The sequence below is a fragment of the Notolabrus celidotus genome, chromosome 14 (assembly GCF_009762535.1).
Source record: "Notolabrus celidotus isolate fNotCel1 chromosome 14, fNotCel1.pri, whole genome shotgun sequence".
Lineage (NCBI taxonomy): Eukaryota > Metazoa > Chordata > Actinopteri > Labriformes > Labridae > Notolabrus > Notolabrus celidotus.
In genome coordinates this window covers 14,320,529-14,333,141 of record NC_048285.1, presented here as the reverse complement: position 1 = coordinate 14,333,141, position 12,613 = coordinate 14,320,529, and the positions used below count along the sequence as shown (strand labels likewise).

Genomic DNA, 12,613 nt, shown 5'->3' with positions numbered 1-12,613 from the left:
GGTCTCCCAAGATGAGGAAAAAATGACGCGATGCCTGACATCCCTCTCATCCTCTCCCGTCCCCACCGTGTCTATACCATTATGCATGCATGAGTCCAATATCAAAGCTACAGTAATTCTAACATTAGTCCCCGATATCATACTGCTACTTCTCTCCGTCCAGTTAATAATGAAGCTGCTTCACTTTAGCATCCCCACAGGCATGGAGCATTTCTACTGTGAAATCTGGGGTTGCAGTGTTTGTCTTTTGCATTCATTTTCTGGTTTTGTTTGTTTTCCACTTTGTGTTGTTGTGCAGCACTGTCAATGCAGTTGTTCTAGCTTATTGCATCACTTTTTTTATTTGCAACACGTCTGCACTGTTGTGTAGTTTTGAATTTGCATCATCTAAGCATTTGCAGCTATTTCTCTTAAAGAGGATAATTTGCAGTTGCAGATTGTCTGTCTTTATTGGCCACTATACTTTTCTCCTAAAATGAATCCAGCCAATCCCAGCACAGCTATTTTTTTTAATTGAGTTCTGCCAGATTGAAAACATGCACTAGGCATGCTATAAAAACAATACTCATGCAGCCAAGCATCAAAGAACATCATTTAATAAACCTGAGAGATCAGCAGAAAAACTAATAAATCAGTGTTAAGTACTTAATGATAAATAGATCCATCATTGGTCATTCAAATTCCTCAGTTTAGACAATGTGAAGTGGCACCTTAAGGACTTCAGCTTTAATTGTCCTCTAGGGGGGTTGACAGGGCAGCTGCTCCTCTCACCAAGAGCCTGACAAAGATTTCAATCAGCTGTGCCCTGCTGCTGCCAAAAATCATGCAGGCTGTTTTCACTACACCCCTCACCTTGTTTAACTTGCTATATTTGTGTATTGTTGAGTCAGGCTGCTGTGCAAGTACTACTCAAATACAGCTTATCTGTCATTTCACCAGGAGCCTTTGATCCTGAGAACCTCAGCATACACAGAAGCATTGCCGAGAATGCTTTGGAATCATTTATTGGCTATGTTTTTTGGCACTTGTAGATCATTCTCCAAAGATGTGTCGTGGTGTCTTTATGTGGAGTATCACTTTATCTTGGAGTGCTGTCTTCTCTTCCTCAGAATGCCAGACAGAGCCAATTAGCAGGCAGGAAATGAGTCAAGTCCATGCTGCAGTGAGGTTGATGTTTAGAGGAAATGACCAGTTGAAGAGGAGCGATGACTGAATCTTGGGAAAGTGTGCATGTGTACGTGTTTGTGATGCGATTGCTAACCATGTATGGTCAAATGGAAAATTGGGCTCCTCAGAAATACAGTATAATTTCATGCAACAATGTGCTTTGACTCATTTCAGTGTAAAGTTCAGACTTAGTCATGAAATCCTTCAGAGGACTAGGGATGCCCAGAAGAACTTCAGGACATCTGAGAAAAATAGAGTTATGTGGCTGTGGGGGTTCATAGAGCTGACCTGCATCTTTAGAACTGCACCAGTCGGACTGCACATTTGTACAAGAAGACAAGCTGTTACTTTATTTCAAATGTGGAAATTTGATTGAATTATTGTTGGATCTAGTTCACAAGATTGGACAAACCATATGCTGCAAGATGAGTATTGTACTCTGTAGCATGTTTAAGTTCTCTGAAGCTCTGCACACATTGTAGAACTTTTGCTGAAACCTTTACGTACTGCATTTTTTAAAATAAGCTATGAAGCATTTTCGACTCCAAGGTACACAGTTGTTTTTACCCCTGTTGTTTCCTGCATCCTCCCCTGCCAACTCCTTACACTGTGTCCACCAGCAGCTATGCAGATGGGCAGCATTAAAGAGCTGGAGAATGAATGCTGATCTGCTGAGATATGATTGTAGGTCTGTGCATGCATCAGTGTTTGAGCGTGTGTTTGCTTGGGTTATTCCTAATGTGCAGCAGATCATTTGGTCCGCTGCTTTAAAACAAAAGAGCTCTGGTGGAGTTTACTCCTGTGGGGAGGCTACCTTTGGCCGGGAGAGAGAGAAAGAGCAAAAGAGAGGGAGTGAAAGCGTATAGCTTGTTGGGCTCTCGAACGCTCACTCCTCCACAGCTTTATGTGAGGGTCAAGGTAGTTAACTAGTGGCAGGCGTTCAGATGGGTTTGCTCTGACTTCAAACAGAGCACATTATGGCCGTGCGCACTCACAGGATATTGCACTGTAAGGCCACTGAACACAGTCGGGTTAGAGAGAGGAGGCTTTGTATCGAGCCCATTAGAGCCCTAAACCAATACTAATGAAGCTGTTTCCTGTACAAACGAAGCGGCTCAGGGGAAACAGGCTCTAGCCTTTAATAAGGCCCTCTCCAATCCCAGTTAAGATCCTAGGATCTTTTATCTGGGCACTGAGTGGGTTACCACTGGTTCCACGCAGAACCTCCGCTTGGAAAAGTTAATTACGCATGATTAATGGAGCGTTTTCCCTCCAATGATATCTGTGACAGCACAAAGCTGTCGTAAGGCTTGTCAGGCCCAATTCGAGCTGAATAAGTATTTATGTGATCGCATGTGATGGGCCTCCTCTCACCAGCACCAGCCCTCATCAATCAAGCCCTACTGCTCGCAGTAGTGGGAAATTGGTCTATCAGTGCGGCTGCCTCCACCCCCCCACTGCCACCACCGCCACTGCCACCTCCCTCCCTCCCCATTCAATCAGGCCCGAGGCTACAATGCTTCTTTAGCTCTTACTTCTGACCAACGCAGGGGTCACGGGGGGGAAAGTGGGAGCCAGAGCCGAGCCCATCCATTACAGCTCTTGTTTCTCTCAGTGGCAGCCGGACGACGGGATTCTATTAAGAGCTCCGTCTATTCAGCACTGAGATTACACCAGGGCCCTCTCTCTGAGCACACCTCACCACCAACCCCCAAGCCCTCACCAAAACCCTATACCCACCCTGGGGGCCTTATAACCCCCACACCACCACCACCACCACCACCACTGCCGCCAGCTCACCGCAGCTCGGTTCTGCTTCCCCTCCCTTCCTTTTTCCTTTTTTCTTTACACTTCCCACCGGCCGTGTTGTTTTTTTTCAGGAGACAGAATGACAATAATCACTGAGAGAACGACAGAAAGAGAGAATGAGACAGAAAGACAGGAGGAAAGGCTGAGGGCAGAATGAGAGCAGACACTTTAACCTGAAACCTTTTTCCAGGTTGGATGTGGACACGGTAACTGTCTGCCTGTCTGGACAGCATTTGGCCTACAAGCACTGCCACACACTGGGTTACACACACAAACACACTGTCCAAAGCCATAAGCTTACACCCTCTCTCTCTCAAACAGAGGATGTAGAGCTTCAGCACCTGGCTCAGAGACTTGAGGCCATCTCCACCACTGTATAAACACACTTAAATGGGTAACATCACAAACTGTACCACAGCCATCGTAAACACCAGCCAACATCAAATCATACCCCCACTTCTCCAAAGTATAAGACGCTCATTTGTCTCCTGCCAGCCTGAAAAGACTCTTCATTTACTTAATATGTGTTAGCACTTGAGAGAGAGAAAGAGAGAGGAGTGCTGCTGGGGTCGCTGCCCCTGACAAGATGGATGGGGATCTTCCCGTAAAGGGGGAGGAGAGAGACAGCACTCCTGTCAAACAAACAGGAATTTAATACGCTGACTTCTGTCGGGATGACACAGTGTGTACATACTCTCAAGAGCTTCATTATGAATGAAGACCTTCTATCTTATAAACAAGTGGAGTGAAGGTGCTCACCAGGGATAGAGAAGTAAGGGTGCGAAGATGGTGGAAACTTTTCTCCACCAACTAGAGCTTTCTGAGGGTGCGATGAAGGAGAGGGAAAAAAAACAAGGTGGTTGAGATTTTAGAAGAAGATATAGGCAGCAAGAGAGAGAGGAAAGAGGAGACAAGAAAAGAGGAAAGGAAGAAAGGGCAGATGCTTGTCCTGGGCAGGCAGAGGGCACCCAGGGTGGAGCTGAGTGAGGTTTACTCTACAAGTGTTTTGCTGCATGGTTTGGATTTGGCAGCCAGCGTGCGGGTTAACAGGATCGGAATGCTTCTTCAGGGGGCAGCCCAATCAGCACCAACTTCCTCTGATTCAGAAGGCGCGGGCCTCGTTCTCTGCCTCTTTTGTTTTCAGCCGGACTACGCTGACAGCGGAGAGGAAGCAGCCGTCTGACAGGCAAGCAAGATGTTGAATGTGTATAAACAGGAGGGAGAGAATGAAACTGACAAACTTCAGTGCGACTAATGTGTCTGTGCGTTGATGTACGCTCCTGCCATCTGTGCGCACAGATGCACACACTTGTTTGTGTGCCTTGGTGGTGTTTTGCGCCCACAACGCCGGCCTCTCCCAGTGGAGAACACGCAAAGAGGTTGTCTGCAGGGTACTCTGCACACTAGCTCAGCACTCTGTCAGGCAAGTCATCTCTCGCTTTTGTCTTTGTTAAATGTTGTGTGACAATGAGATTTTCCAAAGTGCCATCTAGATAAAGAAGTGAACTGAGAGAGCAGGAGGAGGAGAAGGAGGAGGAGGAGGGGGTGATTCTGATAAGGGTCGAGATGGTCTGGTCATAGTCCAGCGGCCCTTCATCACCACCACAGCCCCAGATATATCTCCTCTCTGTCTCTGGCGCACTCACACACACATACACACCTTCATCATCACTTTGTCTTTCTCTCTCGCTCCCACAAACTCATACACACCCACTACTCACACAAACACACCTCTATTCCATCACCACAGCTCTAGATCCTCAATCGATCCTCACAGGCCCCCCTCCCCAGCAGACACCTGCAGGTGATTGATCCCCAAATCAGTCCCTCACAAACCCAGTGCCGTAAAAACCATAACAACCCATCATAAAAGCTGATTTATCTTCACCTAGCTCAGGGCTTCACAGTTGGAATATTAACCCAAAAGTGTATGACACCAGAATGATTGGTTTGGAATTGAATAAACCTTGGGAGTATTGACGCTCATGTCTGATGGTTCATATCAAGTCTGACTGTTGAAATGTGCCATGTGAGATTGCAGTGTCTCAGTGTAGAGCCCTCTGCAGACCTCACACTCACACCCACAAAGAACTTTAGGTGAAGTGCTTGATCTGTATGCAGCATAGCTCAATATGACTGTTTACTAACTTTCAGCATGTCAACATGTAATTTAGGGAGATTAAATATCATGGTTAAGCTCTCCTTAAAGTGTAGTATCAAGTTTTGGTTTTCTATATATGAGAGGAGTTACTGCTTGATACCACAACAAGCATGTGCATCATGTTCAGTGTGTGCCACTCACTACTTAGCTGACCCGTGCCAGCTCAATGTTCGTAGCACAGCATGTGGCACGACGTGTCTCGGATCTGTATCAAAAGCATCTCTCCCGTCTGCTCCACTAAAGATACTAGACATGTGCTGGATCTAGGTCCAGTATTTGTTAGGATAAACAGAGTACTTTTACCCAGACTGAAAGTCAGACAGGAGAACACATCCAGACAATTTCAACACAAACACAATGCAAAGACTCCCAACTATCAGATTTATTAAAAAAGAAACAATAACAGCTGATGCAATTACTGACAACTACAGACTAAAACAAAAGCAAACACAACAAAGTAAGACATAATTACGAACATTAAACACATTTTAAAAACCACCCCAAAAAAATCTTAAATTTCTCCCACATGGTAGAAGCACTAACAAACAGAATAATAACCATGTGAACAGCAGATCAAGCTCAGGAACACATGGTAACCTGTTGTCAGTATGTTGTTATCTCTAAACATTGTTGTTATCAGGTGATCTCAGCACCTCTGTGGGATCTTAAGGAGTTCTCATATGATTTTGTGATCCCACAAGTCCAGCTGAATTGAGCTGCTCTACTGCTTCAGAAACAGTTCCATTGAGTAATGGCACGCACCGTCAGTGTGGACTGTGCTGTTGGAACCCCCCCCTTCATTATGCATTGTAATTGTGTGCTTCCCTGTGCAAAGCATTCTGGGATAGGGACGCGAGGCAAGCTTGCAGCCACCCTGTTTCAGAACTTTTCTATCAGCATGTCAAAATTATCCGTACATAAAAAACAGTGATACACTGTGATGGTGTTGGTTTGTTTGCAAAGAGTCCTACATTCAAGACAACAAAAGTGAAGCAGCAGAGGAGGAAGGCGCTTCTCTAGATGTAATTGTCACATATCAGTGGGTATCAGTCGGCATAAAAGTGGTGTAGAAGGAACAGAGTGCATGCTTGCTGTTGAATCAAGCAGGAAGCCTTTGTGCAATGCAATACTGCACATTTGACTGTTACTCATTTAATTTCGTAAACATTTGTTTTGTGATATTGTCTGGGATTTTTTTTGCATTTGTCATATTGTTTTACAATTTACATCAAAAGTGGGAAATGTGACATCTGGAATTGCTCTTATCACACTTTCAATATATCACATAGTTATAGCATTCAGAACTGCTAAAGTAAAATTAATTTTAAAAAGGTGAATAAATATCATTAAGAGTTTAAAACACCACCCAATAAGTCGTATACAATATGACCATGTTCCTTTAAAAAAAGTCTCCATGGTAATATTGTTTTTGTTTTGTTGTTTTGTGTTATTTGTTGTCGTGTGTCCGTGCATGTGTGTGTTCCTGAAGGAAACAGGGCCCAAACCACATTTTAATGAGAGCGTTGGTCTGAAAGCCAGAAGCACAGCGCACTGGCAGCAGCATCAGCATGTGCCCTGTACTCAGCGGAGCAACACGCTCCTGGGTTAAATATAATCCCAGCCTAACTCAGGGGCCTCTTTGATGCTACTGAAAGCCAGTGAAGCCTTTAATGGGAGCCACTCCATGTCTCTGTGTTATGTGTGAGCCGCTCGCCTCTGCTTCGTTTTAGGGTTGTTGCAACTGATTTGTTGTTTTGCGAGTTAATTTTGACTTTAATCATGCCCACAAAGACTGAGCTGACCTGTGCTGCAGAACACACTCCAGCGTGTTCGTGTGTCAGATTGTGTGTGAGTGTGATTGGTTGGGGTTTTCCTTTCAACACAATGGACAGAGTAAACACACTTTCTTAATCTGCTTACACTTTGCACTTACTCAAGAACATTTATCACTGTCTCACATTACAGATTTAACTTCTTGTAAATTTAAAAAAAAGAAATCAACATGAGTTCTTCTTGTCAAGTTTGTCCATGGTGATTTTCCTGGGTACCAAAGTTCTAGTGTTCAAATATTTTGATATCTGCAAAGATTAACGCCTTTTTAATTTTGGAAAAACAGGAAAATACTTCCTAAAATTAAATTTGCAAAAGAGCCATCAACCCTTTCCAAGAAAAACATATACTGGTTTAAATTGTACCATGTTCAAAATGGTAAATCAACATTATTACAGAGAGTTATGTTTTCTTAATGTCACTTTACCTGAACTATTACTCTTGTGTGTCCCCATCCTTTTATATTATTATATCAGTTACCATTCAAGCTTCTGTTTCTTTCTACGCTGGCTTTAGAATATATATTTACCTGACATGGCAACATCTCGCTGAACAAGTACTGCGTCTGTCTGATATCCCCAACATTAAAATATTAGCCTACCAATTGGACACGCTCTGTAAAAAGCAGACTGGCGTATAGTGCTGTAGCGGAGCCCTGACTTTAAACGTGAGAGGAGAGCTCAATAAAGGTAATGAATGTGTGATACTTGAACATCTGAAGTGTCGTGTTCACTTCCACTGCGCTTTACCTCCTGTACATAAAAAGCTCTTTTAAAGATGATATCTATGAGTATTTAAGAGCCGATTTGTTCGCCCTGCGGCCACCGGCAACATGCTCTAATTACCCCCCCCCCCTCCTCTTCTTTCTGGGCGGAGTGGAGAGTGGAGGTGTGTGTGTGGTGGGGGGTTGAGGGTTGTTTAAGTTTCCAGCCTGTCCCATGCGTACATGAGTTGTGTGCCTGCTGAATTTATGCTTGGAAAACGTGACCTTTGACCTCTGTGCAGCTTTATCGCACCCTGTAGCCCACATACAGTGTGGCGAGGCTCTGCGGAGGAAGTGTCTGCAATTACTACAGCCTGTAGTACTTTCTGTACATCACTGCCACCCCCCATGTTCACCTCTCCTCCCCTCCATCACCCTCTCAAAGACCCGGTACTCACTACGACCGCATTCCAGGCCCTTCTTCTGTAAACAGTGTATGAAACTGCTTAACACCAATTATCTCATATTCATTTAGCCCAATCCTCCTCTCACTTTCACTTGCCATCACCCAATGATTAAATGTTTATTTGAAATGGACCCAATTTCACAGGAAAATCAAGTCAGCAGACTGCTCCCAATGCCTGACCACTTTATATACATCAGTACAAAAAACAGTATGTCACCCACACTTTCAATGTATTAAATATTACTACATCAACTCATATTAAAGATCCAAAAATGCTCATATTAATGTACTAATTGGTTCTATTTTTGCATTTATAATAACTTTTTTCAGCCAGGTTTATGCAGCATAATTTAGGGATTGTTATTTGTAACATTTGAATAATTTAAGTGAAATTTGTATGCTCTATATTGGTCTGCCACTTATGTAAAAATGCTTTCAAATAGTGCAAAAATGAAATGGCATCCCTTTACAAATTCAACTCATACCCTCCTCTGAAGAGGGGCTCATTTATGTCTTGTCATGCCAGGCCCTTTTCAAATATTGACACTTGTGTCTATAAAATGGATAAAACATTGGTGCCTGTCTTCCCTGAAATAAAATAATGTCTTCCCATTAGAGGGACTTTGTAAAATAAAGTTGTTATTGGTAGGTTTTATATCAAATGAGGGATTTGTTAATAAAGCCAAGTCTGCAGAGCTGTTACCTGTCAGAGCAACAAGCTGTCAAAGAAAATCACAGTCAGGGCTCAGACAAAATGAGCTGCTGCTAATTCAGCAAACACACCGGGCCTGTGAGGCCGCAGCATTTGTCAAGAAATCATCCCTCTCTCTTTCTCTCTCCGTCGGAATGCCTGGCTGACCCCCGGCAAATGAAAATAATCCAAAGTAATTAGAAGTGAGCTGCTCAGGTCCTGAGAGCCCCCGGGCGGCCGGGTAAACATGGCGGAGGGGCCGGGAGGGGCCAGTTGAGAGAGAGGAGGTGGATGTGGAGGGAGGGGTGGGGGGTGGCGCTGACCTTGTCCACATAAAGCAGTGATTTATGAAGTGCAGGGCACAGCAGCAGGGCTTCTGTCTTCTCCCGCACAACCAAATTACTGAGGTGGAGATTAACACGCCGCTCACAACGGGTCTACTTCCAGAGCCAGGGAAATTTTCTATTTACATTTTCCCCTTTCATTTCCGCTGCTCTGTTTTAATGCTAATTGGTCTATGGACAACAAGTCTATGCTTTAATATAGTGACTTAAAGCTGCACACAGGCAATGAATTGTGCTCTTATCGTTGCTGATAGATGTCTTAATTTAAGTTAAAAAAAATGTTGCAGAGTGCTGTGCAAACTGCAGGCTAACCGTTCGTTTGAGCCCTAAATGAGGTTTTACCACTTCATTGAATCGGCCCACATTTAAGCAAAATAAAATGCGCAGGGGGGCAGTGTGTATACAGAGGCATGATGGAGACTTAATGCAGCTTTTCGCCAGTGTCAATGGGAGGTCTCGCCGTGAAAGGTGGAACTATTTCATGTGGATTTGGCTGCGATATTTTCTTTCTCTCCTCTCTCCGTTTTTTTTCGTGCTTTCCGCTCTCCTGGAGGATGTGCTGGAATGCAGCACACAGGCCTACACAGTGTTTCCATGTGGCCCCTCGGCTGCTGCAGCAGAGAGGCTCTGACTCTGCAGCGCGCGCGAGGCTGCTGGAGTCAGTTTGCAACCCACGCGGGAACCCCCCCTTCTCCAGCTTGTCCCATCTGACTTCACGTAGCTGTAGATGGAGCTTCAAAATCCTAATCACTTTTTAACACCAGAATATTATCACTGAGAAGTTATTCAAAGGAATAAAAAAAAATGAGCGGGCCACTGTTACACCCGTGAAACTGAACCTCAGATCAAGTAGAATATGAAGCTTTTTGATCATAAAAAATATCTACATTCATTTGTGAATTGCTTTTTGCGTGACTCCAGTCCTAAAGCAAACCAGAAAGCCGCAAGCAAAATAAGCACGGGCCAATTTAAGCAATTTAACCTCCTTTCAAGAATTTCACAGCGCTTTAAAGCCCCGGCACTTCACATTACGCGCATGCTGTATGTTTTAAGAGCCCCTTAAATAAGTATGAAATGTTGTGTGCCATAGTCGTACTAACATACCCTGAAGCCTGCGCCTGTTTGGTTTGTAATTTGTTGATAAACAGCTTTTCCACACCGCTATTTAGCAGCTATGTCCAAATCATTCTGACAAAGGCATGGCATAATTCAGATAAAACATATCTATTTCATCTCAGCACATCACAATATGTTTACGGCGGATTGGGGAAATAAATAAAAATTAGATCCGTGCCTTGCAAATCACTCTTGTGGCTTATTAACAAATGAACAAGTGTTTTAAATTCACCCCATCGGTCTTTGCAGTGTAGATTCAATGGCTTTATGTGCGCTCGTTCAGGTGATTATATATTCAAACCCACACAGCTGAATCTTTCATGTCTCCATCTCGCAATTTGACGCTTTAATGTAGATGTTTTGTGCGGCAATTCACACAGACGAGAAAGAAATGACCCCCATCCTACAATAAGTCAAGAAGCTGGCTGATGGAGTAGACTGTTACTAAGTGAGGTATAAGCTGCAGGAATAAAGGAATAACGGCCCGCACGTGATCCATGCACACTGAAAAGTTAGATAGATTTTTTTTTCTTTCTTTCTTTTTTGGCTGAGCGAATCACTTTTCTCACCCTTGTGCCAAAATGTCAGACCCCTTTAGCACTAACACAACGGCTCACCTTGATGTCATGTGAGGAGATGAAGTGCGGAGTTGATATTTGATCGAGGTGCCAAATTGTATTTCACACACGCGCACACTCATGAAATGAGTTTGAATATATCATGCAGTAGGCCTGTTTGATGATTTTAAAAGAAGCTCACTTTAAAAAAGACAAAAATGCCCATAATGAAGTTGAACTGTCATTTTCTCATCAGAAATGTTCAGACATGTTTCAAAGTTCCGTTCAGTTGAGCGCGCCCTCTTCTGACAGGGGAAAGAACTACAAAGTCTCCTCGCTCTGCCAGGCTTAGAGGGTCCTGTTACTGTTAACCCAATTTACCCCCAGTGATACCACAAGCCCCTGCGTGTTTATCCTCCTCTTTTCAGACATTTCCTCCTTTTCAGAAAAGAGCTCAGAGCCCTCTCTATCAGGATCCTCGATCAGAGCCGGAGAGGCCGTGAAGCAATCACTTTCCCAGATTACTTGTATTTAATACACAATGCATCATAAAACAAATCCCTCATCCTGACAGGAAGAAAATAGAACAGCTCATTCGACTTGAGCTTTCCCAATTTATGGCTAAATTAAAAAGGCTTCCAACAATGGACAAGTCGAGGGGAGGCAGGAAATCAATGACCGGGCGGACCGGGGTCCCTCCTCGGTTCTCAAGGAGCGCGAGACGATGGGAATCGGTGGCGGGGTCCTGCCTTATTTACACATGATTTTTCCTGTCCTTCCTGAACATTGGCTCCGCGATTTCGTCAAACAATAGGCATTATCTGGGATGGAAGGTCAATGTCACAGCGCGAGGCGTTATCCATCATCATCTGCTCTCATCAGCCAAAGCCCTGTCCTCTGCAGCTTTATGAGCTGCCTAATAAACTGCTGTCCGACCACCAGGACGTTTCTTTATTATTCTATACCCGTGTCCGTTTATTCACTGCATTGGGTTCAGCTTTAAACTCTAAAGAAACAAAACGAATCAACTTTTTTCTCTCTCTCTCTCTCTCTCTCTCTCTCTCTCTCTCTCTCTCTCTCTCTCTCTCTCTCTCTCTCTCTCTCTCTCTCTCTCTCTCTCTCTCTCTCTCTCTCATGTTTTGAGCCCTCTGTGAAGCAGGTGCACAGAGGCCAGAGCAAAGTACACACTTAAGACTTTAAACGTGAGTTTCACGTTTCCAGATTAAGTATAGAAAAACGAGCTCTTGTTTTCCCTTGATATAAGTTCATATAATTATCAATTATTAGCTGATATTTTGCACGCGCGTGAGTAGAGGAGAGAAGGGGCAGGCGAGCGCGCAACCTGACAACGTGCAGTGTTTTTTTTTTTCAAGTCCGAAGAAAGCAGGTGATTAGGTCAGTGTTTTCCAAATTGTGGCACAGGGCCTTCAATGGTCCTTATGGAGTTTCCTGGAGGTCCCCATGAGAAACACTTAACTGTTACGTTGCTCCACAACGCTGGCACCGTTGGAGAACAAGGTGTTTTGTATTTAAGTTCTCATTTTTGTTTTTGGCATCCTCTCAAAAAATGCTATTTAAATACTAAACATGAACTACGAGGTGCATGAGACAAAAATGAAACCTTAAACATCATAAAATATTCTGCTAACTGGCGCGGCGTGTTGTGGAAAAGTTAAGGAACACGTGGATAATAACACGCGCTTTGATGCTTATGTTGGTTCATTAAAGTGCGCTGCCTCTGAGTGTGTGAGTGCAGTTCATCCCTTTAG

At 43.9% G+C, this 12,613-nt stretch overlaps 1 protein-coding gene across 4 annotated transcripts in view; it reads left to right on the top strand.

The window, feature by feature from the left end:
• Positions 1-12,613, top strand: part of mecom (MDS1 and EVI1 complex locus) — a 147,534-nt gene that overhangs the window by 106,120 nt on the left and 28,801 nt on the right. The window lies entirely within an intron of this gene.